The following is a 24036-nucleotide window of genomic DNA, read 5'->3' as shown; positions in this document are numbered from 1 at the left end:
TTCTTACTCGTTCTGCTACATAGGTCAGCAAATTGGTTCGAAACTTTACAGAAATTGATATTTTAAAATAAAATTTTAAATACTTCTGTAAAAATATAATAATATAAAATACAAGCTTTACATTTTACAATAATAAAGCTTTAAATACAGTTTGTTTGTAAATGCAATGAACTATTAAAGTTGTGGAACTTATTGTAAAAAATTGAAGTAATGTAATAAGTTAATACACTGTTTGTGGAACCGTTGTTTGGCGTGAGCAACAAAAATGCAATATAATTCTTGCATGGAATATCAAAGGATGCTACTGATCGGGAAGTTCAAACTATTAAATCATCAATTATAGTTAAATGTCACTTTTACGAAAGTTTATCACTGGTTAAGATTAACAGAAAAATTAAGGTGTCAAATGGAAAGAGATTATCTTAAGAGATTGTAAACATTTTGTAATTTTGTAATGCATAGATCTTTTTTATAGAGAATTTGAAATAATGACCAACAACAAAATAGTTAACAATTAAAAGTGGTGAAGGTAAAATACAGTATGTGATTGTTTTACCAGAGTAGCTTGACAAGAAATTCTGTACTGAACATCCAGTTCGTCAAGAGTGTAAATTGTTGTCTACATTTCGCAAATCATTCAGGTATAAAATCATATATTTTTCAAATTCGATGTTATGATGCAATATCACTCACACAATCACCATATTTTTTGGGGTCTTAGAAAAATGTTCTCCATATCAGCGACTTAAACTTTCTATTTACTTATTTCTTTTTTTTAGAGCCATTTCATCTTGAGTAAGCTTTAGGAATATATATAAATATGTTCTTCTTAAGTACTCAACCCAGAGACTGGTTTGTTCAAGCTCTTTGGTTTCCCCTCACGAAGAGTTACTTTCTCCCAGTCACTTTTATCCTTACTCCATATTTGTCGTATCCTTTTTGCCTTCTTTTCTCGTGCCTTCCTGTGTAAAGAAAGTGGGTCATGGCACTGTCTCATGTTTTGTTTTTACTTTGTTGCATTTCTCCATTTGTTCTCTTCTCCTATATTTCTTTGTAGTTTTTGCAATTTGTATCCTTAGCGTTTTGCTTGGTGCAATGCATCCTTGGCCTACCAATATGACTTTTCTTCATTTATTTATTGTTTCCATTATTCCTTCATGCCTTGGAATATGGCGCAATATTCTGAATCTCCTTTGGACGATCGATTTCCACAGACGCCACTTGCTATGTGCATCTTCGTGAGTTATTGGTATATTGTCGACAAATATTTATGACCCTTCACCTTTGTTCAAGTTTAGATTCTGTGAGTTACAATTGATACTCATATGAACCACAGCTAAAAAGTAAAGTTTCTTGCACATACAGCACCGTGCCATGAAGGCACATTTAGGGAATGTGGGGGTAGGGCCCCAAATATTCTCGATCTCGGCTATTTTGGAGGTGATGTGATCAGCACCACGCTCCGGCCGCCGTTACCCCGAAGGGTTGCCCCCATGTAGCCATTGATTTGAGGCTGGGTGAGCTCCAGAGCCGCTTTATGCGAGGACAAGGCCCACCCACCCCGGGAATCGAACCCGGGTCTTCCAGGTGGCAGTCAGACACCATACCGACTAGACCACCCCGGCTCCATGACTATAGTATGTACTAATATTTAACTGGTTTCTGTAATTTCCAGATATTACGTCCGTCTTTTCAGGCAATGTTGGGATAGTAACTTTTACGAACGCGGTGAACCATTTCCATCAGTTGTTCCTTCTTCGCTGTTAACCCAGCACTAACCATAAATGAAATTAAATAACTAACATATCCACATGGAATAGTGGATATGTTAATAATATTTCGGTATAGTATCTTTCAAAACGTTTCAGGGGGGAAATTATCTAAATCATGGACCTACAACCACCCACTGTGAATTCAGTACATTTACTACAGCAGAAACATAAAAGGGCTTATTTGTCGTTCCCGCATTAAATATTAGGAATCCTGTTTGGTCAAACTATACATTGAATGTTCACTATCTTCTGTACTATTGCGCCTGAAGTAGATCCAATTAAGGCTTCGTTTGCTTTCCTCTTGGTTGTACAAAAATCTTCACAAGGAATCCTGCGAAGAGTCCTCAACAGTATGTTCAACCTACATAAAACAAGAGAGTCTTCCTTTACACTGGAAGCACCCTCTGGTTCTTCATTGCATGCTGAGAGGGGGGGGGGGAGAAAAATCTGCTTGAAAGCCATTCTGGAGGACACAGGCAGTTACTGTGTTTGTGTGACTGGTAAGATGCTGCAAGATGCTAGTACAAGTTCATCGTCCTATTAAGTAAACAGAAGTTGACAGTTCAGCGCATGCATAAAGACGAACAAAAGTAGAACTTGCTTTCATTCCAAGTAGATAGAATAACACTGTCCCTATATTTATGGGGAACAAATGACTTTTATTTAGATGTATGTGGATGCATATTTAACTCTTTCTGAGAGTGGTTACGCCTGGGTTTATCTTGGACAATAGCCATCTTGTATATTAACCGAACTTCCGAAGCTAAGTTGTTTTGGAAAATTAAATTACCAACCCTTATTTGTACAAGCCCATGGTGTTTTGCTTATTACTCGTTACTTCTTGAAAACTCTGTTATGTTAGTATATCGCTAAAAAGCAGTCTTATTCTCATTAAATCTAAAGACAGTTGATATTACTGCAAACTTTGTTTAATACAGGCGCCAAGGACGTATTTAGGGGGGTCCAGGGGGTCCAGACCCCCCGAAAGGATTACTAAAATTAAATAATAAAAATATGCTTGTTTAGCATCTGTAGTATAATCGATGGTTATTAATTTCCTCTGAGCTTATTGGAAGGCAAGAATTATATTGGGATCATACAGCTTTGAATGACATTACAAAGATTTATACACACTACTACTCAGCCCCCCTCGATGGCGCAGTGGCAGCGTTGTCGCCTTGTAATCAAGGGGTCCGGGGTTCGATACCCGGTGGAGGCACATAGTGGTTCGGATCCCACTTTAAATTGTAGGTCCAGTTCCTATTAGCGTTACTGTGCATAAAGTGGACTTAAAACACCAAATCAAACACTACTACTCATAATAATGTGTATAAAATATTAATCAGAAACTTTTATTTTTCTCCAACTGCATCTAACATTGTTTTTGTTTTTCAATAAATATTCAATACTTCATGTATTTGACATTAACTTCATTGCCAGAACACTTGTTTTTATATAAATTATTCCGGTCTAGACTACAGGTAAGCTACATAATGAATATGCGCTGTTATATCTTTATTCTTATACCATCTAGTATAATGCAAATTAATACTACCATATAGTATTAATTTGATTTAATGCAATTATTTCAATTAAAACATTATAATAATACGAATAGTGATAATAATAATAATAATAATAATAATTATTATTATTATTATTATTATTATTATTATTATTATTATTATTATTATTATTATTATTATTGAGACACTTGGTTCGGACCCCCCGAAACATATTTCTAAATACGTGTCTGACAGGCGCGTATCCACAGGAGGGGAGATGGGGCGATCAACCCCTTCAACTGCCAAGACATGGGTGTTAGGTGTAACAATACGTAATATTATTGAGGACGAAAGTTTTATTATGTGCTCTATGCTCTCTTCATGAATCAAAGAGAGAGAGAGAGAGAGAGAGTTAAATAGAGAGAAACAGTTGAAAGTGTGTAGAAAGAAATGCATATGAGTAGAGAGAGGGAGATAATGGATATTGGTGTAGATACAGTTGTATCTTTCCATTATTGTTTTTATAACAAATGTTATACACACAAACACACACACACACACCATCACCCCCCCCCCACACACACACACCATCACCCCCCACACACACGCATATATATATATATATATATATATATATATATATATATATATACACACACACACACAAACGCCGGACCCTGTGGACATCGCGCTGCGACGCCAAGGGTCCCGGGTTCGAATCCCGCTCGGGCATGGTTGGTTGTGAATGGCCATTCATCAATTTCATCACCCATCCCCATCTTCGCAATACACATACATGTAGTCTTATAGCATGATGCCTTATATTGGAGTCCTCTGTGGGTTTTCCTCGATGGAGCTGATATAATTTCGACATTCCCAAGTGTGATTTTTGGATATACCACTGGAACTAATTAGATAGGATGGAAATTCATTAATGTCTCAAATTGGTAGATTAATTTATTTCTACAACAGGGAATTCCCAAAACAGTTGAAATAATAATTTCTACTTCAAGCGGCGGACAATACAGAAAGCAGTGACTTCGTAGAGGATTACACTGGCTGTAAGTCCAGGCGCCAAAACACCGACAGCTCTCATGAATGCAGTTTCCAGGGTAAACTACAAGGAAGTGAAGTTGATTGCCTTGCCGGAAAGTCGGTCGTTTGTTTTGTCGTGTACGTACATATTACTCGGATATAAATGGTTGAATATGTCATTATTTTCCCTCAAAACCGTTGCTGAATTGAAACCTTTTCTGCTAAATAAATACAAGATAACGTAATTAAAAACAATAATCATTAAAAATGTTCAGCTTGCAATAACCCATCTGATTCGCAGACAGCAAGTCATTATCTTGGCTTTGTTTGAAGTGTGAACAGTTACGGAAACTTCATGGTTGTTATGTTTCCATTCAGTTTCAATGGAATCGTTACAACCCAGAAGTGTCCGTGACCAACTATATTAAATAGAGCACTCGAGCCATACAAATCCTCAATTTCTTAGATTCTGGTACCACAGAATCCGGTACTTACAGCCATACCAAACTACAATAAACTGCAAACACTTTCATACAGAATCTCCATCTCACGAAGAAATAATTGTGCACTGTAATACTGTGTTCATACACTATTTTATGTAATCATTTCATGTATGTAGTAATGTTATTTTCTTGTATACTTTCAAATATTGTAATGGGAAATTTAATAAAGTGGTAGAGCAAAACAATAACGGGGGAACCGTAATTCGAGCAAAAGACGTCCCAGTTTATTCACAGAGGCACTGGGACAAAGCGTATGCCCTCGAATGCATACGGGTGGAGGTTTGGTAACATTCGGGGGTTCCCCCTTTATTATTGTCCGTGACTGTACAACTAGTTATTATGGGGTTATTAATAGGTTTCTGGATAACTATGATCTCTATCCGCAATTCAAGAGTATAAAATCCTTGACATTTCCACGACAAATGGAGTAGGACAAATGCTTTGTACAACAGGAATTTTTTACCCCTCTCCTGCTTAATAAAAACTCGTCGCATGTCTGTGTGAATAATCAGAGAGGACAGAATGAGGTCACTGTATTAACTGGCAAATATATCATCTATCTCGCTGTTTCCACTAGGATGAACCCACTGTGAAGAATACAACTCAAAATGGTCATAATCGATAATGGAGCTTTCCATAATGTATAGAGTTGAGCATGATTGCCCTTAGCGTACTAATGATAATTGCTAGTCACTTGCTAAATGTCGTTTTCAAAACATTTTAAGAAAAAATATGATATATTCTTTTAGGAAAATTTACAGTTGTTCACATTAAGTCCTAATTTAATTGCTGGTCCTTTTAAATTGTTGTTAATCATAAAAGAGAAATTTTTAAATCACAAAAGGTGTCATAACATGTAAACCATAAATGTAAAGAATAAATATATCAAAATTTCAATCGTGTTAAAAATGTCAATTAGCTCGTTCTTAAGTAAATTGTTTTCACAAGTGTGTCACGCGTATGTATTTCCTAATTTATTTAAATAATCCTGAAAAACTCAATATGCTGACAAAGGCAGAAATTTATTTTATTATAAAACATAAACTAAACGTAACAAACATTTGTACTTGGTGCAGAGTTTGAAGAAGACCTTACCAGAAGGTTGAAACGTTACGTTTAGTTTTATGTTTTATAATAAAATAAATTTCTGCCTTGGTCAGCATATTGAGTTTTTCATATTATGGAAAGAAGGCTTAATGGTGTTTTAATTAATCCTTCAACCGGCAGGGGTTCCGGGACATGGGTGTTCTTTGTGAGTGTCCCTTTGTCAATTTCTTCATATCATCACCAGAGCTAGGAATTTTAGGTGCTGCACCTTAATTTTTTTTGTGTGAAAATGGGTAAAAAAGTGACTCATCCCCAAAATAAGCACGTATTGAACTCTACTCATGGTGTTTCAGTTGCACCTTTTTGCACCTTTTTCACAATCTCAGAACCTTTTCCACCTTTTTCACAATCTCAGAACCTTTTGCACCTTTTCGCCCTTTTTGCATCTTTATCATTTTTTTTAAATACAACTCGCGCGCTGTTTAACCCCACCCACATTCGACACACGGCTTCTTGGCATGCGATTCTTGTTTACCGTACAACAATGAATCGGCTTTCTTCAATTCTTGGACGTTAATGTAGTAAGCGCATGGACTTTAAACAGTGTCAACAATGACGCGTTACAATTGCTAGAAGTTGTGTTCTTTTTGTCCTATGCTGTATTGTTTACGAATTGTTGTAGGAAAGCTGTTTTGTTTTCGTTTCCTTCTCCCGTCTCGGCGACCAAGGTAACTGCAGTCTGTGATCTACTGATCGATGCATCGGATTTGCTTGTTCACCATGCCAAAACATAAAGTAAATATTGGGAAACTGCAGGACATCGTTAAACAGTTTAGCGGTGACGGCATTCAGAGTGATGGATCTGTTCTGAGGTGTGATGTGTGTGATATTTCTATTGCTGTTGATGACAAACACCAACGCACTCGGGTTGTGCAGCATCTACAAAGTGGGAAGCACGTCAGGAATAAAGAACTACGAGATGGTAAAGGTGGGAAGCGACAGCAATTCATTGGTGAGGCGCTTGCATCTTTGAGTTCCAGAAATACAAATGAATTTTTCAGTGAGACAGCAAGGACATTTATAGCGTGTGGAATACCTCTTTCGAAACTTAACAATCCTGTCATGAAATCATATTTGCAAAAATATACTGGGAAGTCAGTTCCAGATGAGAGCACCTTAAGAAAATCTTACCTTCAACCTCTTTATGAAGCTAAAATCTCGCAGATCAGGCAAGTAGTAGCTGACCATCCAGTCTATTTCATACTAGATGAGACCACAGATAGGCAAAACAGGTACGTTTTGAACATTTTAGTAGCACCTCTCAATGGACATCAAATGAAACCCATGCTTTTAAAAACTTATTTTCTCGGCAAAACAGACAATGCAAGTGTAATGCAAAGTTTCAATGACGCATGTTTTGTATTGTGGCCAGAGGGCGTAAAATATGATAGTGTGTGGTTAGTTCTTACAGATCAAGCATCTTACATGTTAGCTGCATTTTCTAATCTGAAGAATATGTATCCTAACTTAAAACATGTGACCTGCATTGTTCATGCTTTGCATCGAGTTTGTGAAGCTCTTAAAGATGAATATACATATGTGAACGAATTTGTTTCTAGCATTAAGAAAATACTGAAAAAGGTTCCTTCTAGAATACAGAAGTACGTAGAAATTACGAAACTTCCACTACCACCCTCTCCCATCCTCACTAGATGGGGTACATGGTTAAAAGCTGCAGTGTTTATTTGCAATCATTTCCATACAATATCGATATTTTTAGATGCTTTGCCTAGTGATTCCTCAGCTGTAGAAAAAGCCAAAAAACTTGCACTTAAACAGGAATTGCAAGATGAACTCTATATTGTACATGGCTTCTCTTTCCTTACTACTGCAATCACAAAACTGGAGGAGCAGTGTCCTGAAAAGGAAGCACAGTGGGCTGTTTTGATGGATGTGCAACGAGAGCTGCAAGGGGTCGGGAAAGAGAAGTTAGAACAAAGTTTAGCCAAAAACCCTGATGTTCAAGAAGTCGCAACCAACAAGGATGTGGATTACCGGTTAAAAACAAAATATGCACCACTTGTGTCTGTTGATGTTGAACGTTCTTTTTCAACTTACAAGTATCTGCTTAGTGACCGCAGATGTAGTCTCACTCAGAAGAACATAGAAATTTTGAATGTTGTCTATTTTAACAGTTTTCTAGATGACTAATTCTCAGCAAGTAAGAAGAAGCATGTTTTCCTTTATGTCGCTTTCTAATGTATCAGAGAATTTTTTTTGCTTAGTTATATTAAACGATTTAAAACCAGAGAATACTCTATGTGTTTTTCCAGACAAGTTGAATCATATATGTTATATTAAACGATTTAAAACCAGAGAATACTCTATGTGTTTATCCAGACAAGTTGAATCATATATGTTATATTAAACGATTTAAAACCAGAGAATACTCTATGTGTTTATCCAGACAAGTTGAATCATATATGTATGCACTGCTCACAATAAATTTTACATCTGAAAATTAGCACCTATTTTAGCACCTTTTTTGTACAAAAATTGGCACCTTTTTTGCACCTTTATTGGCAAATTTTTGCACCTAAAATTCCTAGCTCTAATCATCACACATCCTCATCGTCGTGATTAGCCAAAAGTTACAGGAAAGCGACACCAAATAACAAAACTACTACAAAATAATAATAATATTTCAACCATCCTTAGCGTTGTCAAAAATATGATTAAGCTACTTCAAAACCGAGATGAATTTTGAGAGAAAACAGTCGAGATGGAGGCAGATAGTTTTAACTTCAGACCGAGAATCAAACAGACTGGTTACTGTCTCGTCTCGGTAACATTGCATCAAAATAACCTTGTTATATGTCCTCACAGAGAGACTGATAGATAAAGCCATACAGCGTCGAAACGGAGCATAGAAACTTTGGTAAACCCTTAGTTGTATAGTGGCTGCACTGTATATGGTATTGTTAGAAACCACGCCCACCGTTCTTTGGCAAAAACAGCAACGACCTAACAAGACTAAACTTCGTGACAGATGGTTCTGTTTACACACGAGAACTAGTTTTTGTACGACAAATGCTCTCCATAGAGAGAAAATGCGCTTAGGGTTGACAAGCCAATATTTGCCACCCAATGTCACCGGGAAAGAGATTATAAATAAAGTAGCGAGAAGGGGTAAAGGGTATGGAGAGAAGAAAGAAGAAAATGGTCAAAATATTTTCCTCTAACTAGGTGCTGGTAGTTCTATTTGACCATAGAAGCTCTAATGTTATTCCAGCGGGTGAGTCAGACCATGGGGTTGGTGTTTGCTCCCGTGGTCAGCTGCGGTTGCAGTGACCAGTTCAGCCGAAACTCTCCACGCTGGAAAACCTTGACGAAACGAACAAACATTTCCCGAACGCTGTGAGCTCCACGCGTTCCACTTGCAGCACGGGAAACAGCTGAGTTCTGTTGACGTTCCATTCCAGACTCTTTCCGAAACTGCTTGTTGTCACTTACCTCATACAACTAGCTGGCACAAGTTGTTTGCTTAAGGCACATGCGGCACCATAGAAAATAAACCTAGGTAACGATCCAGTCGATGTGTAAACTCCTGTCAAGCTGAAAACTCGTTCGTGTCAAAGAATTTTTCACTCTCCACCGGCAGCTCTCTCTCTCTCTTTCTATTCTTCGGCGTTCGATCTTCATGGTGAATCGGAGACTGGATCAGCTAACAAAGAATGAACAAAGTCACCTGGCAAAAATCTCATCAATAAGTTTCATTAAATTTTAATCCAACCGAATTCATTTATAAATGAGTAAACACTTGCTTTGTGACTCTGAACAAGAAACGAGCAGGTGCATAAAATCCATTAAAAATGGATTATTTAGATGGCAGTTAGGCTGGCTGTACATCTAACTTCCAGACGGTTGAATGGGGTTGATCGTTAACGATTACTGCCATTTATTTGCTGCGATTATGTGCTTTGAAGACTTCTGGTATTCAATTTAACATTTTGCACACAGAAATCTGTACAGAGGGGAAGAAAGTAGTGAGCCTGATAGAACTGAAGAAGCAAGAAAATGTCACAGATCAACACAAGCCAATAGAATAAGTATGATTTCGACGATTCTTGCCAATCACTTCTAATATGCAGTTAAATTTGACTTTAGTTAAGTTAATTTATAAACTATAAATGGACATTCTTTATATAAATAATCGCAGACCTTTGCGCTACGACTTCAGAGGTCCCGGGTTCGAATCCCGGCCTGGGCTTACCATTTGCAGCTTATCATTTGCCCGTGTTTCTCCCTCCTCCTCTCTTTCTACCTCTCTCTATTTCCTCGGTTTCTATATACTTTTCCTTCTCTTTTTCACCTGCTTCTCTTTTCCGCTGCTATTTTTCTTTCCCTCTATCACTCTTTTTGTTCCTTAGTTTCTACATTTCTCATTATATCCGGATTGTTCGGTTCTCTCTTTCCTCGATTTCTACACCTCGCTGTTGTCTTTCTCACCCTCTGTCACTCTTAGTTTCTACATTTCTCAATTTCTCCTGTTTCTCTCTCTCTCTCTCTCTCTCTCTCTCTCTTTCTTTCTTTCTTTCTCTCTCTCTTTCTCTCCCTCTCTTTCTCTCTCTAGTTCTTTTTTGCTCAGTTTCTACATCTCTGTTTCTCTCTCTCTCACAAACACGTACCCAAATGCTTAGCATTCTCGCCTTCGGTGAGAGCTGTAAAATTTCAGTGTTGACTAAGCATTGTAAGAACAGCCGGAAGTAGCGGACTCCAGTGTAGAAAACCGGATAACAACGACGCAACCACTGTGAAACCGATTGGCAAGAGATGTTATAACGCCACCGCGTTTGTGCTCTGCGCTACGACGCCAGGGATTCTGGGGTCCAATCACTGCCAAGGCATAGGTGTTCGTTTGACTGATTGGCCAACCTCCGTGGTGGAGGGGTTAGCACAGCGCGCTACGACGCCAGGGGTTCCGGGCTCGAATTCTAGCCTGGGATTGAGTGTTTATTCTGCCCACACCAGTTTCATCATCTATCATCACTCATTATCTCTATTAGCCAAACGTTGCGGAAAAGCGACGCTAAATAACTAAAATCCAATCATCAGATTGATTGATTTGATTTATTTTACTTCGCATTTCTGCAATTTTTGGCTAATCGCGAAGATATGGGTTTTGCGTTGTTCATTAAGAAAAGTTAGTAGAAAATAAGAGAAATGAAAAGATAATTAAGCAAATAAAATATAAAGACACAGAAAAAAGATAAAATTGACAGGTTTTTTTTTAAAAAAAATCGATATGGCGTCTGATTGCCACACTAGAGATACAGGTTTGATTCCTGGGGTGAGAATTTTCCCGACGATGTCCATGCATAAAACTGCTCTGGTTGACTAGTTTCTCATTAACAGCGGCTGGAACGAGATGCTGATCACATCACTTCCACTATGGCCGAGATCGAGAATGTGTACAGCCTCACCTCCACCCCTAATGATCCTTCGTGGGAACTTTATTTTCTTTTCATTTCTTTTTTAGCTGCCAGTGAAACACAAAGATAAAATTTAAAAGTGACCGTGCTGCCATGTTAAGGCCTGTTTAAACGTTTTGTTTCGGCAAGCATACGTTACACTCTGTACTATGAAATATTTTTTTAAAACTTCTTAAGACACAAGAAAAGTGCCGTTAAAAGTCGTGTCCCACCATACACGACATAAAACTGTTGCAGCAGTTGAGTTTTTATTTCCTTTTGCCTCGACCAAGCATCGAACCGTGAGTATAGGCTTTAATCGGGTCATGAAACCGTCGCCTGAAAGGCATGCTAAGACTTCGGAAAGGACGTGTACAGATGAAAAGGGAAATGGGGTCGATGTAATGAAGGAAGGGTGGTGAGAGGTCTTGCATGGACCATCCCCCTTCTCCTCGTATGCATGGAGGCGGTAAATCGGCCCGATCTAATTTCCAGACCAGTACAGATTCCTTTTATGGTTTAATAATACAACCCTGAGAGAGACCGAATACTTTTCAGTTCAGTGAAGCAAAAGGAGCGTCATTTCCGACACTGAAATTACGTTTCTTATCGCTTCTTGTTTGGGTGCTAATTCAATTTTATGCCTCTTTAACGGCTAGATGTAGCTGTGATTGGGAATTGTTTCGTTCGTTTTTTCCACTCTCTTTCTTTTTTTGTCTTCTTAGAGACAATTGCAGTAACCGATTCTCGCCTCTTATCTTTCTTCGGTTCTTTACGTTCCTTTTCCTCCTCTGCTTAAGTTTTCGGAAATATTTTCAGAATTGTTTAGGAGGTGTGAACGCGAGGGAAAACTGTTTTCTGCTATTTTCTTCGCTGCCCTTTGAATCTTCGTTTTCTCTAGAGTTCCTCGCCTCATATTACGAAGAGTCTTACTATGGGCAGAGCTTCGTGAAGATTCTCAGAGACTGCTCAAAGAATCCTACGGCGGCCAGAGCTTCATGAAAGTTCCAAAGACTGCTCAAATAATCTTACGGTGGCCATAGCTTCATGCAAATTCTCAGGCACTACCCAAATAATCCTACAGTGATAAGAGATTCATGCAAATCTCAGAGACTGCCCAAATAATCTTACGGTGGCCAGAGCTTCATACAAATTCTCAGGGACTACCCAAATAATCCTACAGTGATCAGAGATTCATGCAAATCTCAGGGACTGCCCATAGAATCCTACGGTGACCAGAGTTCATAGACTGCTCAAGAAATCCTACGGTGGCTATAGCTTCATGGAAATTCTCAGAGACTGCTCAAAGAATCCTACGGCGGCCAGAGCTTCATGAAAATTCTCAGACTGCTCAAATAATCTTACGGTGGCCATAGCTTCATGAACAATTCTCAGGGACTACCCAAATAATCCTACAGTGATAAGAGATTCATGCAAATCTCAGAGACTGCCCAAATAATCTTACGGTGGCCAGAGCTTCATGCAAATTCTCAGGGACTACCCAAATAATCCTACAGTGATCAGAGATTCATGCAAACCTCAGGGACTGCCCATAGAATCCTACGGTGACCAGAGTTCATAGACTGCTCAAGGAATCCTACGGTGGCTATAGCTTCATGGAAATTCTCAGAGACTGCTCAAAGAATCCTACGGCGGCCAGAGCTTCATGAAAATTCTCAGACTGCTCAAATAATCTTACGGTGGCCATAGCTTCATGAACAATTCTCAGGGACTACCCAAATAATCCTACAGTGATAAGCGATTCATGCAAATCTCAGAGACTGCCCAAATAATCTTACGGTGGCCAGAGCTTCATGCAAATTCTCAGGGACTACCCAAACAATCCTACAGTGACCAGAGATTCATGAAAATCTCAGGGACTGCCCATAGAATCCTACGGTGACCAGAGCTTCATCAAAAATTTTCATAGACTGCTCAAGGAATCCTACGGTGGCTATAGCTTCATGGAAATTCTCAGGGACTGCTCAAAGAATCTTACGGTAGCCAGAGGTTCATGAAAATTCTGAGGCATTGCTCAACGTTTACATCAATGAGAATAAAATGGACCGTGGCCAAATGTTGTTTCAAGAAATCTTACATTTTCAAGGTAATACATATAAGTTCAGTGTTCGACATATAAACAAACAGAACGTGTTCACGGGGAAAGGACAAAACACGTCATAGTATGAAAAGGAGAAGGTTGAAAAGTTTTCTCAGCACAAGTATTTTGCTCCAGATCAACACGTCGGTCCACAATCCCTGCTTGTCTATGAAGCTGGTTTAGATGATCGAAGCATCACTGACCCTGACAGCATTGTATTCAGTTGAAGTTATTGAAAATTTCCAACAATTCATTGCAAATCGAATGCTTTATTGGTGTTCAAGCAAAAGTGTAATATTTTCTGCCCATTAGTTTTTGCGATAGTCGTGATCAAAAAGTACTCTCTAAGCTTTACGGAGGCTGGAATTAAAAACAAGAAAACAAAAAGAAAAACGTACAAATTCTGAACAGGGTGTAAGGTCCTCGTTGTGGAAAATTATTTGTTGAATTGCTTTTAACAGTGGCAATCCGATATGCATGTGCACAATTTAGAAGTGAACTATTTTGATTATAGTTGTTTCTGCATTTCCTTTTTGGTTGTTCCACGTCGCGTTCCTCCCTCTTGAATTAACCGCGTCGATGAGGATGAACGATGAGTCAAACACCTTGATATACACTACACTGTATCGATACATACATACATACATACACACACACACACACACACACATATGTATGTAAGAAAATGCATATAAAGGGCAAAATTTGCGTCTTGTTCCATAAAGTCCATAGAAAAAAATTCACAATTTTTATTTAATTTCTCACCGAGCCTCGTCAGAGATGACGTTTCGTATTTCATAACAAAATCTGAAAAATTTTACTCGTTTGTATTACAAAGCAATTAAACTCGTGAACAAACATCACAAATCAAATTCCTAATATCTGATCTGAGATGTAATGATACACTGAAAACGTGTGGGTGCACTATAAATATACAACACAGCTCATCAATTTTATGTTTGAACTGTACTACATTTTCCTTTCCTAGAATTAATTAATAGGCTAATTAAAATGATAATTGACTGGTTAGCACAGATGTTATTTTCGTATCTGTCAGTAAAATTAGTGACACACGGAACATCGAGCAGAAAGAGAAATTACCTCATAACAAATTGTACTGAATGCAATGGACGTTACAGCCATGCTAGCAAATTGAGTAGTGTATTTGTGTCTTTAGGCTAATCGCGAAGAAGAGGTGAGAGCGATGGCAAAAATCGTCCTGGTGACGAGGACTGTAAACAAGTCTGTAGAAAAGCATGTGCTACCAGAGCGAGGCGACGCGATTCACGATATTGAAAAATCGCCCAATACGAGCAGCACGTTCAGCTTGTGTCATCTCCGTACGAAAGGTTGCATTCATTTCTGCAGGTTGGGTTTCTAAGTGACAAGAGTCGCGTGTCGCTTCGGTCTGAAAGATCCACATTATGCTCAGATGCGCTAATCATGATTGGACCTACAGTTGAAAGTGGGATATGAACCACTCTGCTATGTGCCTACACCGGGGATCGAACCCGGGACCACTTGACTACAAGGGGACAGTGTTACCACTACGTCACTCAAGCAGTGGCGTGCCCAAGGGGGTGGGTAGTGGAGGCCATAAACTCCCCCTTTGGTTCAGTATTAGTAAAAAAGAACGTGAAAGGCAGGGAAAAAATGGCAAAATGAACACATAAAACAGTACACATAAGTACACATAACCACCTCTCCCCACCCTTTCGAATGTTCGGGGCACGCCACTGCTGAGGAGACACAAGAATCGAAACAAAATACCAACAAGATGCAGAGTATCAATAGTTTGTTTTTGTTACAAACATGTAAGGCGCAAGGGGTGAAAAAAAATATCACAATTCACCTGGTAATATTTACGCATCGCACCGTACGTTCATCATCATCGCTACATTATGGTGCAAATAACAAAACCAACCATAATGCTTAAAGCTGCCTCGCGTTTCAACGGTCAACATTTCCACCCTTGTCTTCTATGGAAGCATTTAGATCACACTCCTTGTTACGTTGTTTATTCTACTTTCCTCTCCGAACATCAAAATTTGGCAACGTCGTGCAAGGGGCAGTACGTGTTCGTCCATCACTTGGAGACTAATTGGAGGTTGTGCCACTCGTGGCGCTGAAGTCTGGTTTAACCAGAGGGCCAAAACATGCAGGACGTTCGAATGTCCACATGCATACTCGGCTAGTCGACGGATGCGTTCGGCTGGACTCGGTTTGTAACGAAGTCGGTGCCTGATCTGCTAGTGTCAGAATCGGGCGCGATACAGCAAGAAGTGTGGAGACTGTCCGGAAACCGTGGGGTGTTATGTTGAAACGCGAAGGGATGAACGAGCGGTCTTTCTTTGGCATTATTCAGTGATATAGAAACTTTTTATAGGGTTGACAGTAACCACATTTAACAAACGCACATTTGTTGGTACATGGAAGTTTTTTTTGGTGAAAAGTGCGAACGTATTACGTGTAACTGTTTACAAGAATGACAGATAAATAGAGGAAAAGTGTAGTGGTTCGAAGTTCCGTGCGAAAGCAAGGCGACATTTAATGTAAGTTTGCCAATGTTGTGTGCATGATACTTTTGCCATGTGTATATATTATTGTGTAGTGCATAACAACACGACTGACGAGAACACTGTTTATAGTTCGACACATTTATGACGTTGTACCATGACATATAGACATAGCATGTTGAGGCTAAATCATCAGTGCGACCGTTTTATTTCAATGTCATTTGCTTTCTAGGTGGGAAATCTTAAGTTTTGTACTCTGGAATTATTTTTTCCAATCAGTATGGTGTTTGGCTACAAGGAGGACATGGGTTCGATCCACAAGTGTTCCGTGTGTTGTGCTTAGGGTTCTGGGAACACTCGACCTATCATTGATGGCCTGCCTCCCTGTAAGCGTAGTGGTGAAATTGTCGACATGTAATCAAGGAGTTCCGGATTCAATCCCCGGTGGGCCGACCTCCGTGGTGTAGTAGTTAGCACAGCGCGCTACGACGCCAGGGGTCCCGGTTTCGAATCCCGGCCTGGGCGTTATTTGTGCCCATCATATCATGACTCATACTCATCTTCGCGATTAGCTAAAAGTGGCAGAAAAGCGAAGTAAAATTAACCAAATCAATCAATTGATCTCCGGTGGAGGCACATTGCACAGTGGTTCGGATTCCACTTTAAACTGTAAGTACATGGGAATAAAACTTAAACAAACGTCGACAATAACTTATCGTTAAATCTTGTTGACGGGATAATCTCAGCACGGTGCTAACAACACCATCTCTATATACGACTGCGATCCAGCATGGGCTTTATGCTATGCTTTTATAGCACAGGGAGGTCCCTATTTCTTTAAATAATTTACATGTTGGAAAGTTAGAACTTGTCACGGCCACCCTAATTCCTTTACCCAGTATCTTTAAAGGTACAGGAAAAACATTGATATGACATTCACATATGATAGTATACTGGCGAGTCGATGCAGACTTGCAGTACAAATTGAACTTATGGGTTTTGTTTCTTTCAGTGAAAAGCAGATGACAGTATGGGTGATTATAAAACATTACGTGAAATTTTGAAACATAATATTAGGAAATATAGCATATACATTCTTTCGATCACTTTACGCCACATAGTCACATGTTCTTAATGGATACTCAAAAATCAACCAGGGTCACTTTAAAATATGTAGATCTGGCCTCCCTTAGACGTGGCATACACAAGTCTCACTGAATATAGCATTTCTTTTAAAAATATAAGATATATGTAAACTATCACTCTGGCTTCTCAAAACAGGAAAATGCACATAAATGCACCCAGAAAGTTATTGTTTTTGAGGGGGGAGGGGGTCAACTGCTGCAAAAACACTAAGGTTAGAAAAATGAAGGGAAATTATTATATGGGCCTATTTTCTTCAGCGAAACTGAGTCCAAAGGTGGGATTCTTTCATTCTGACCTCATAATTCCTTTCGGTGTGCCTATTAGAATACGTATATTAAAAATAATAAAACAGGCTCGTTATTATTCAGTAAATAATGATCGTTGTCCCATGTAATAGATGCTGAAGATGGATTGAGTCACTACAATATAAAAAATCAGATGAAAATGAAGAAAGCACAATTGATGCACTCATTTTTCAAATGTTATTGGCTAGATAATCAAAGTTATTGGCAATGGCGTTATAATTGAATACCTCGCAATACTTCGTTTACGATCAACCTTGCTCATACAACTTTGATTTTCACTTTTGACACATGTTCGTAATTGCATGTGTTTTATTTTCTGTTTTATTTTTAAAGCTATTGATTGGACTTCAGCGACGGGTAGAAGATACGATTGTGTGTCTAGACAGTACTAATTGTCCCAACTAACTCAAATTTGCATCTCATTAAAACATTTAAACCCGAAAACCTGTGTTATCGTAAGGAACAAAGGCGGTGAAAGTTTGCAGTCTATGAACTATAGCGGTACTTATTCATTTATTGTTTTGGATGGCGAAGTTAAGGCACAATCCATTTGTTCCACTTAGCCATCCCTACTTTACATTATGTAATAATAATACATAAGAGTTTAAGACATTGAACTAAAAACATTTAAAATAAACAAAAATATATTCATAAATAGTCAAGTTAAAATTGAAAATGAATGGTTAAAATGAGGAAAAGTACATGTAGTCAGTCTTGAATATCTGTTCATTTTGCGGGAGTTGTACAGTCACGAACACTTCTGGGTTGTAACGGTCCCATTGTCTTCCAAGGGTCCGTGGCTGTATCACATGGATCGTTCATTTCACAATGCGTCACGCCCTTATTCCATGGTGACACCCTCGATGGTGATAACACTGTCACCTTGCAATCAAGATGTCCCAGGTTCGATCCCCGGTGGAGGCATATTGCACGATGCTTCGGATTTCACTTTAAACTGTAGATCCAGTCCCTATTAGACCATCTGATAGAAATAGAGATATCAGAATGACGAGAGAAAGAAATAGATAAGCCAGAGAGAAGATGAGAGAAAAGAAAATGTAAAAGCGTGAGAGAAAGAAAAGAGAAATATAAAAGAAAACAGGCTGAAAGGGGGAGAGAAATAGCAGAATATCGATAAGAGAGAAAGAAGAAAAGAGTGACAGAGAATGAGAGAGAAAACAGAAAAATTAATGATGAAGAAGAGAGGAAGTAAACACGAATGAATACAAGTAGGTACTAAAACTGAGAAAGGGTCGAACAAAAGCTAGAAGGAGAAGTAGACAATTTTTCCTGATCCAAGTTGAAGAGTACCGAAACCTTTCTTCCTAGAAAAGAAAGCAATGTATAGGGGAGAGTCGTACAGTACCGGCCACCTTAAGCTTATTGATTATAACTGATAAAGGATTAGGAGATAGTCTGATTGAACATAGTAATATGATACCTCAATGCATACTTCAAGGAACACGGGTTTAATTTCTCTGAAATGTTTTCAGAACTACAATAAAAAACAAAAAGCTGAATTTTCAATGAGTGGAAAAATTGTCGTCCAGTATCGGCCAGTGAATATTTTAATTTTAGGTGGTGGTAACTATTGATAAATGCTTCAGTTTTATGAAGAAACTGTAAACTATGTGTACAAAGGTGTGGTAGTTAACAAATGTGGAAATAAAGTCCGTTAAATCGGAGTAGAAATCACATTTTTTACAATAGTCACAAAAATACAAAATATTTTCTTGGTATACGCATTCAACATGTGCCAAACTCCACATTCGGTACACTGAACCCAATCTTCCTCAAATGACTCTAGACAAATTCTGCATTGTGCTGTCTTCTTTGTCTTCTTATTTACTGAGGGGCATAAACTTATTGTCCAAGTCTTTCATATACGAAAGTAATTGTTTTTCCATCTCGTCATCAAACGTCTTCTTAAATCAGCCCATCTAGGTGTCAGGTCCACATCCATACCACGTTGAATTGCTCTCAATCTATCTCCTAACGTGCTTCTTGGTAAACAAAATATACTAGCTGCTTGTCTTGCTGTCATTTTGTTTGTCGTTACCTCATTTACCGCCGCTTTCATGGCCTCTTCAGTCCATTTTACCTCTTTTGTTGCCCTCCTCGTCTGCCATCTTACTCTGAAAACAGAAGCAAGCAGGACTGTAGCAGGTGCGTACGAAATTCTGTGTGGCCGATACTGGACGACATTTTGCTGGCCGATACTGTACGATCATTAGGTGGTAACAAAAGTTCCGTTGTTTATAATCAATTTGCAAAACTATTTACAGGTTTTCGTATCATTATAGAATGCCGATAAACTGAACCTGACAATAAAATCAAACACTTACCTCGAACATGAATATCAGGGTTCTAGAAATAACTTCTCTCACGCAGCGACTTGACTCTTCACAGTAACACAGGCACAGCTCTCACAATACTGCGTGAAAACGGGTGATCCCGAACTATAGCGCACACGAATACACACCCTTCCCTACTACTCCCGTGAACTACTGCTATGTAGCGTCAAATGTTCGAACTAGCAATTGGCCGATACTGTAGGACGGCCGGTACTGTACGACTCTCCCCTATTTACAGTCACGGACACTTCTGGGTTGTAAAAGTCCCATTGACTTTCAACAGAATCCTTACAACCCAGAACTGTCCATGACTGTACATGTAGTGGAGATTGAGGCGGCTACCGTCCAGGACCTCCACTGGGGAAAAATTGCTTTGTAAAAGGACCAGAAAAACTGAGATATTTGAAATGTATTTTAAAAAAAGGACCTAGCCATCTGCCAATTCTTGTCCCAAAAGTCATAACTGAAATTGCATATAGAGAACCTCACGGGGATTCCGGGCCTCTACATGTATAAATACGGCCCTGTGTCCAATAGAAGTGTCAGTCTTCATTGTTTGCTAGTGGAAACTCTATTAACAATAGACTTGATGAGAAAACACAAACGCCGATCTCCTTGGCGGAGTGGTTAACACAGCGCGCTACTCCGCTAGGGTTGCTGTGTTCGAATCTCGGCACGGGCACGGGTCTTCCTTGTGAGTGACCCTTCATATATTCGCATCCGTACAGACTAATACGTTAGTTTTTGCAATTCTGAATTGATATATGAAGTCTCTGAGACTGGGTTCGAGTTCGGGAGTCAGTCTTGGAAATGAGGACAAGAAGTTGAAATTCGAGACAAGATAGTGTGTATCAGTTTAAGACGAGTTGTTACGTTTACATTTTAACACTTAAAAAATGCAATTTGTTATTTGAATTTATTTACATGGATGCACTGCATTGTATGTATAAATGTAGTGTATGTTATGTGGGTGGAAAGTACGTGTGTGTGTTCTCATTTTGTATCAAAATTTCTGCAAAGTAAGGGGTCACGGGTTCGATACTGGAGGAGGCACATAGTGGTTCGGGACCCTCTTTAAACTGTAGGTCCATTCCCGATTAACCTATCTGGGGATAAAGTGGACTTAAACACAAAATGTCCGCAAAATTTGAAGATCTCTAACAACTCAATGTACGAAACCAAATATGTATCAAGTTTACACTGTCCTCGCTAAAATCTCATTTCCAGTTATTTGGAGCCGAGTTTCCAACAGCGGTTGCCAAAAAGAACAAAAATAAAAAAGGATCCACCCCTGTGTGATTTTAATTGTTACCGGGTTTCGCGGTGCAAGAGGCAGCCTGGGAGCCGGCAGGTGGTTCCTGGAGGGATTCAGTATTAAAACAGCTTGAAGTTCAACGGGCTGAAGTAACAAGTGCCTTGGCCTCACGCCATGGAATCCCCACTTGTGTGTTACCTAGGTATATTGGTTATCATTCGGCGTCCTGTTGTAGCACCTGGCACAGCCAGACTATCTTATGGGGAGGCACCCCTGTTCGCCTCATGTTCACGTTGGCGTAAGTTCTTATTATGTTGGTTGGTTCAGTCTAAGTGCACTTTATGCACAGGGAAGCTAATCGGGACTGGATTTACAGTTTAAAGTGTGATCCGAACCGCTGTGCAATGTGTTTCCAAGCGCCTGGAGAGTCAGATATATAAAATCAATCAACTAACTAACTAAATCTCTAGCCTTCTTTAACCAGAAGGTTTATGGCTGCATCAAGACAGACCTTCCATCTGTCCCAATCCTGAGGAAGATCTATCCACTCTTTTCCATCCCTATACCTATTTCCTTTAGATCCATCTCAACGTTATCTCTCCATCTTCGTCTTGGCTTTCCTATTGGTCTCTTACCATCAGGCTTCCCAACAAGAATCCTGTAAACTCCTCTTTCCTCTCCTATTCGTGCCACATGGCCTGTCCACCTAAGTCTTCTTGATTTACTGTTAATCATTCTAATAATATCGGACATGAATGAAAATTATGTAGTTCTATATTATGTAACCTTCTCCACTCACCTGTCTCTTCATCTCTTTTAAGTCCAAATATTTTCCTAAGGATTTTATTTTCAAACACTCTTAATTTATGTTCCTCTTTTAATGTAAGGGACCAAGTTACGCATCCAAATAATACTATTCAGGCAAGATTACTGTTTTGTATACTTTAACTTTTAGTTTCTTAGATATTATACGAGAAGATAAAAGTTTATGAAGAGAAAAGTAACATGCATTTCCTGAATTAAGCCTGCTTTTTATTTCCTCTTTAATATCATTTTCATTTGTTAGTATTACTGCTAAGTACTTGAATTTTGAAACTGGTTCCAACGAGATGTTATCAATAATTAGATTTTGATTATTACCTAACACTTGGTTTCTACCTGAAAGCATATTTTTAATTTTCTCTTTGCTAACTTCCAAACATATCTCTTTAGCTGTTTTTTAAAAAAAAACTTTAACATTATTCTTAATTGTATTTACATCATCCCCCAGTAAGTCTACATCATCTGCATATGAAGATAATCAATCAATGGTTGCAATCTGAGTATTGTTATTTCAGCTAAAAACATACCAACTTTTAAAGAAATAGCTTCGTTGTGTGTGTACGGATGGGAACACCATGCATATCTAACAGTGTATAGGTGACAAACATTTTGTCAACACCATGGATTAATATAGCCCAAAATGACTTGTAAATGGAGAAGTTTCAGGATTCAAAATATGGTTTGATTTTATTTTCCACGGAAGCTAACGAACGTTGCAGTGTAGGAAAGATCGATTTCATTGTTAAGAACCGCCGAGGCAAAAATGTTAGGAATTGTTTACATTTGGGCCTCCCGACCTGACTTCTACCCACCCTCCTTTCACTGTCCATGAAACCTGCGTTGTCAAAGTGAAAAATCTCCATTCCACCCTTTTCCCAGCGGTTAGGCTGATGTTGACGAACCGACACTTCCCCCTCTACTTTCATTTTTCGCTACAAATACGGGATTTCCTGTCCTGTTTCACCTCCCAAGCTTCTGTAAATATGCCCAGCACCATGCTAAATAAAGATGGCTAATTTCAACAGCACGGAAAACGGAGGGTGACTTACCCGGTACCACCAACAGCGTTTTGTCTTGGAAGTATAGTGCAGAGTGTCATTCGAAGTTTCTTGTGATTAGTGCATCGATACTATCTTGCTTTGTCTTTTGAAGGAAAGTCGTATAGCAATTAACGACACCAATGGTTCCATTAATTAAGACGTGACATGTTTGGAAACCAGCATAGGCCTAGGCGGATAGGCGTCTAACTTCCACTCCAAGGTCCGTGATCGATAGAGACAAAGCATGGTAGTTAGTATAGAATATACCGGACTACAGTACGACCAAGGAATCTCATGAATAAACTCTTAGGAAGATTTCACACCGAAGCGACTAGCGACACGTGTCGCTTTAGTATTTCACCAATCGAACGCAAGCTTGTGCGGCCTGCCATGCCGCTACTCTGTGAAACGTTGCTGTCGATTGGCTCGTTCCCGAGTGACATGAGTCGCTCGTCGCTTGTCGCTTCGGTCTGAAATCTCCCTTAAGTGCAAGTCCATGAACATAAGAATTGTGTAATTCACATAACTCTCAGGTACTAAACCTAACATTCTATGAAAAAAATGCCAGGGAAGTGAAGCGATCGTGAAGAATATTACCTTTTTTTCTTCCAGTTGCTTGCTTCCCCATATATTTTAAAGAGCTTAAGTATTTCTGCCTGTGGACACTAATTTAAAACAAACTTGTTTTTATTATTATTACAAAAGAGGAATATTTGTAAAATTTATATTAAAAACAATAACACAGTGTCATATTACATTGTATAAAGTCGCTTTTCTTCCGCGAGGAGGATAAATTGGATGACATGTGCGAGAGTATGAACACAAATAAATATTCATTTCTTTTACCTGAGGTAGCTTTGTAACTTTGAAGGATAAATGTTTTGTTTTCAGCGGATACGCACCCTTGTTTATACAATGTATTTAAATAGTATCGCGTTAAGAGCAACAAATCCATTGTAACATCAAATGTAATTGTTTACCACTTCGCATTTGTTACTTTTAAATCCCTTCTTAAAGTTTCGTCTGGAGTTTTTCCCCTCTTTTCTATGCGCTTAAACCACCTTTTAAGTGTATTTAATTACAAGCATGTATGTATGTAACACTTATTATTCTTATCTTTTCCAAAGTCTTTTTTCAGAAAGGTGTTCCACAACAATCAAATTA

General features: G+C 38.8%; 1 protein-coding gene across 2 annotated transcripts in view; it reads left to right on the top strand.

The window, feature by feature from the left end:
• Positions 1-24036, top strand: part of PlexB (plexin B) — a 498951-nt gene that overhangs the window by 215537 nt on the left and 259378 nt on the right. Inside the window, exon 1 of one of the 2 annotated variants that reach the window (XM_083117846.1) lies at positions 15602-15986. The exons of the other annotated variant lie outside the window; for it this stretch is intronic. The gene's annotated coding sequence lies outside the window, so the exon portion shown is untranslated. Of the gene's footprint in view, positions 1-15601; positions 15987-24036 lie in introns of those variants that run through there. 2 annotated transcript variants of the gene reach the window in all.

Source organism: Lepisma saccharinum, chromosome 2 (assembly GCF_977018435.1).
Source record: "Lepisma saccharinum chromosome 2, izLepSacc3.1, whole genome shotgun sequence".
Lineage (NCBI taxonomy): Eukaryota > Metazoa > Arthropoda > Insecta > Zygentoma > Lepismatidae > Lepisma > Lepisma saccharinum.
The sequence above is the reverse complement of the archived record's forward strand: the minus strand, read 5'-3'. Positions and strand labels throughout refer to the sequence as shown.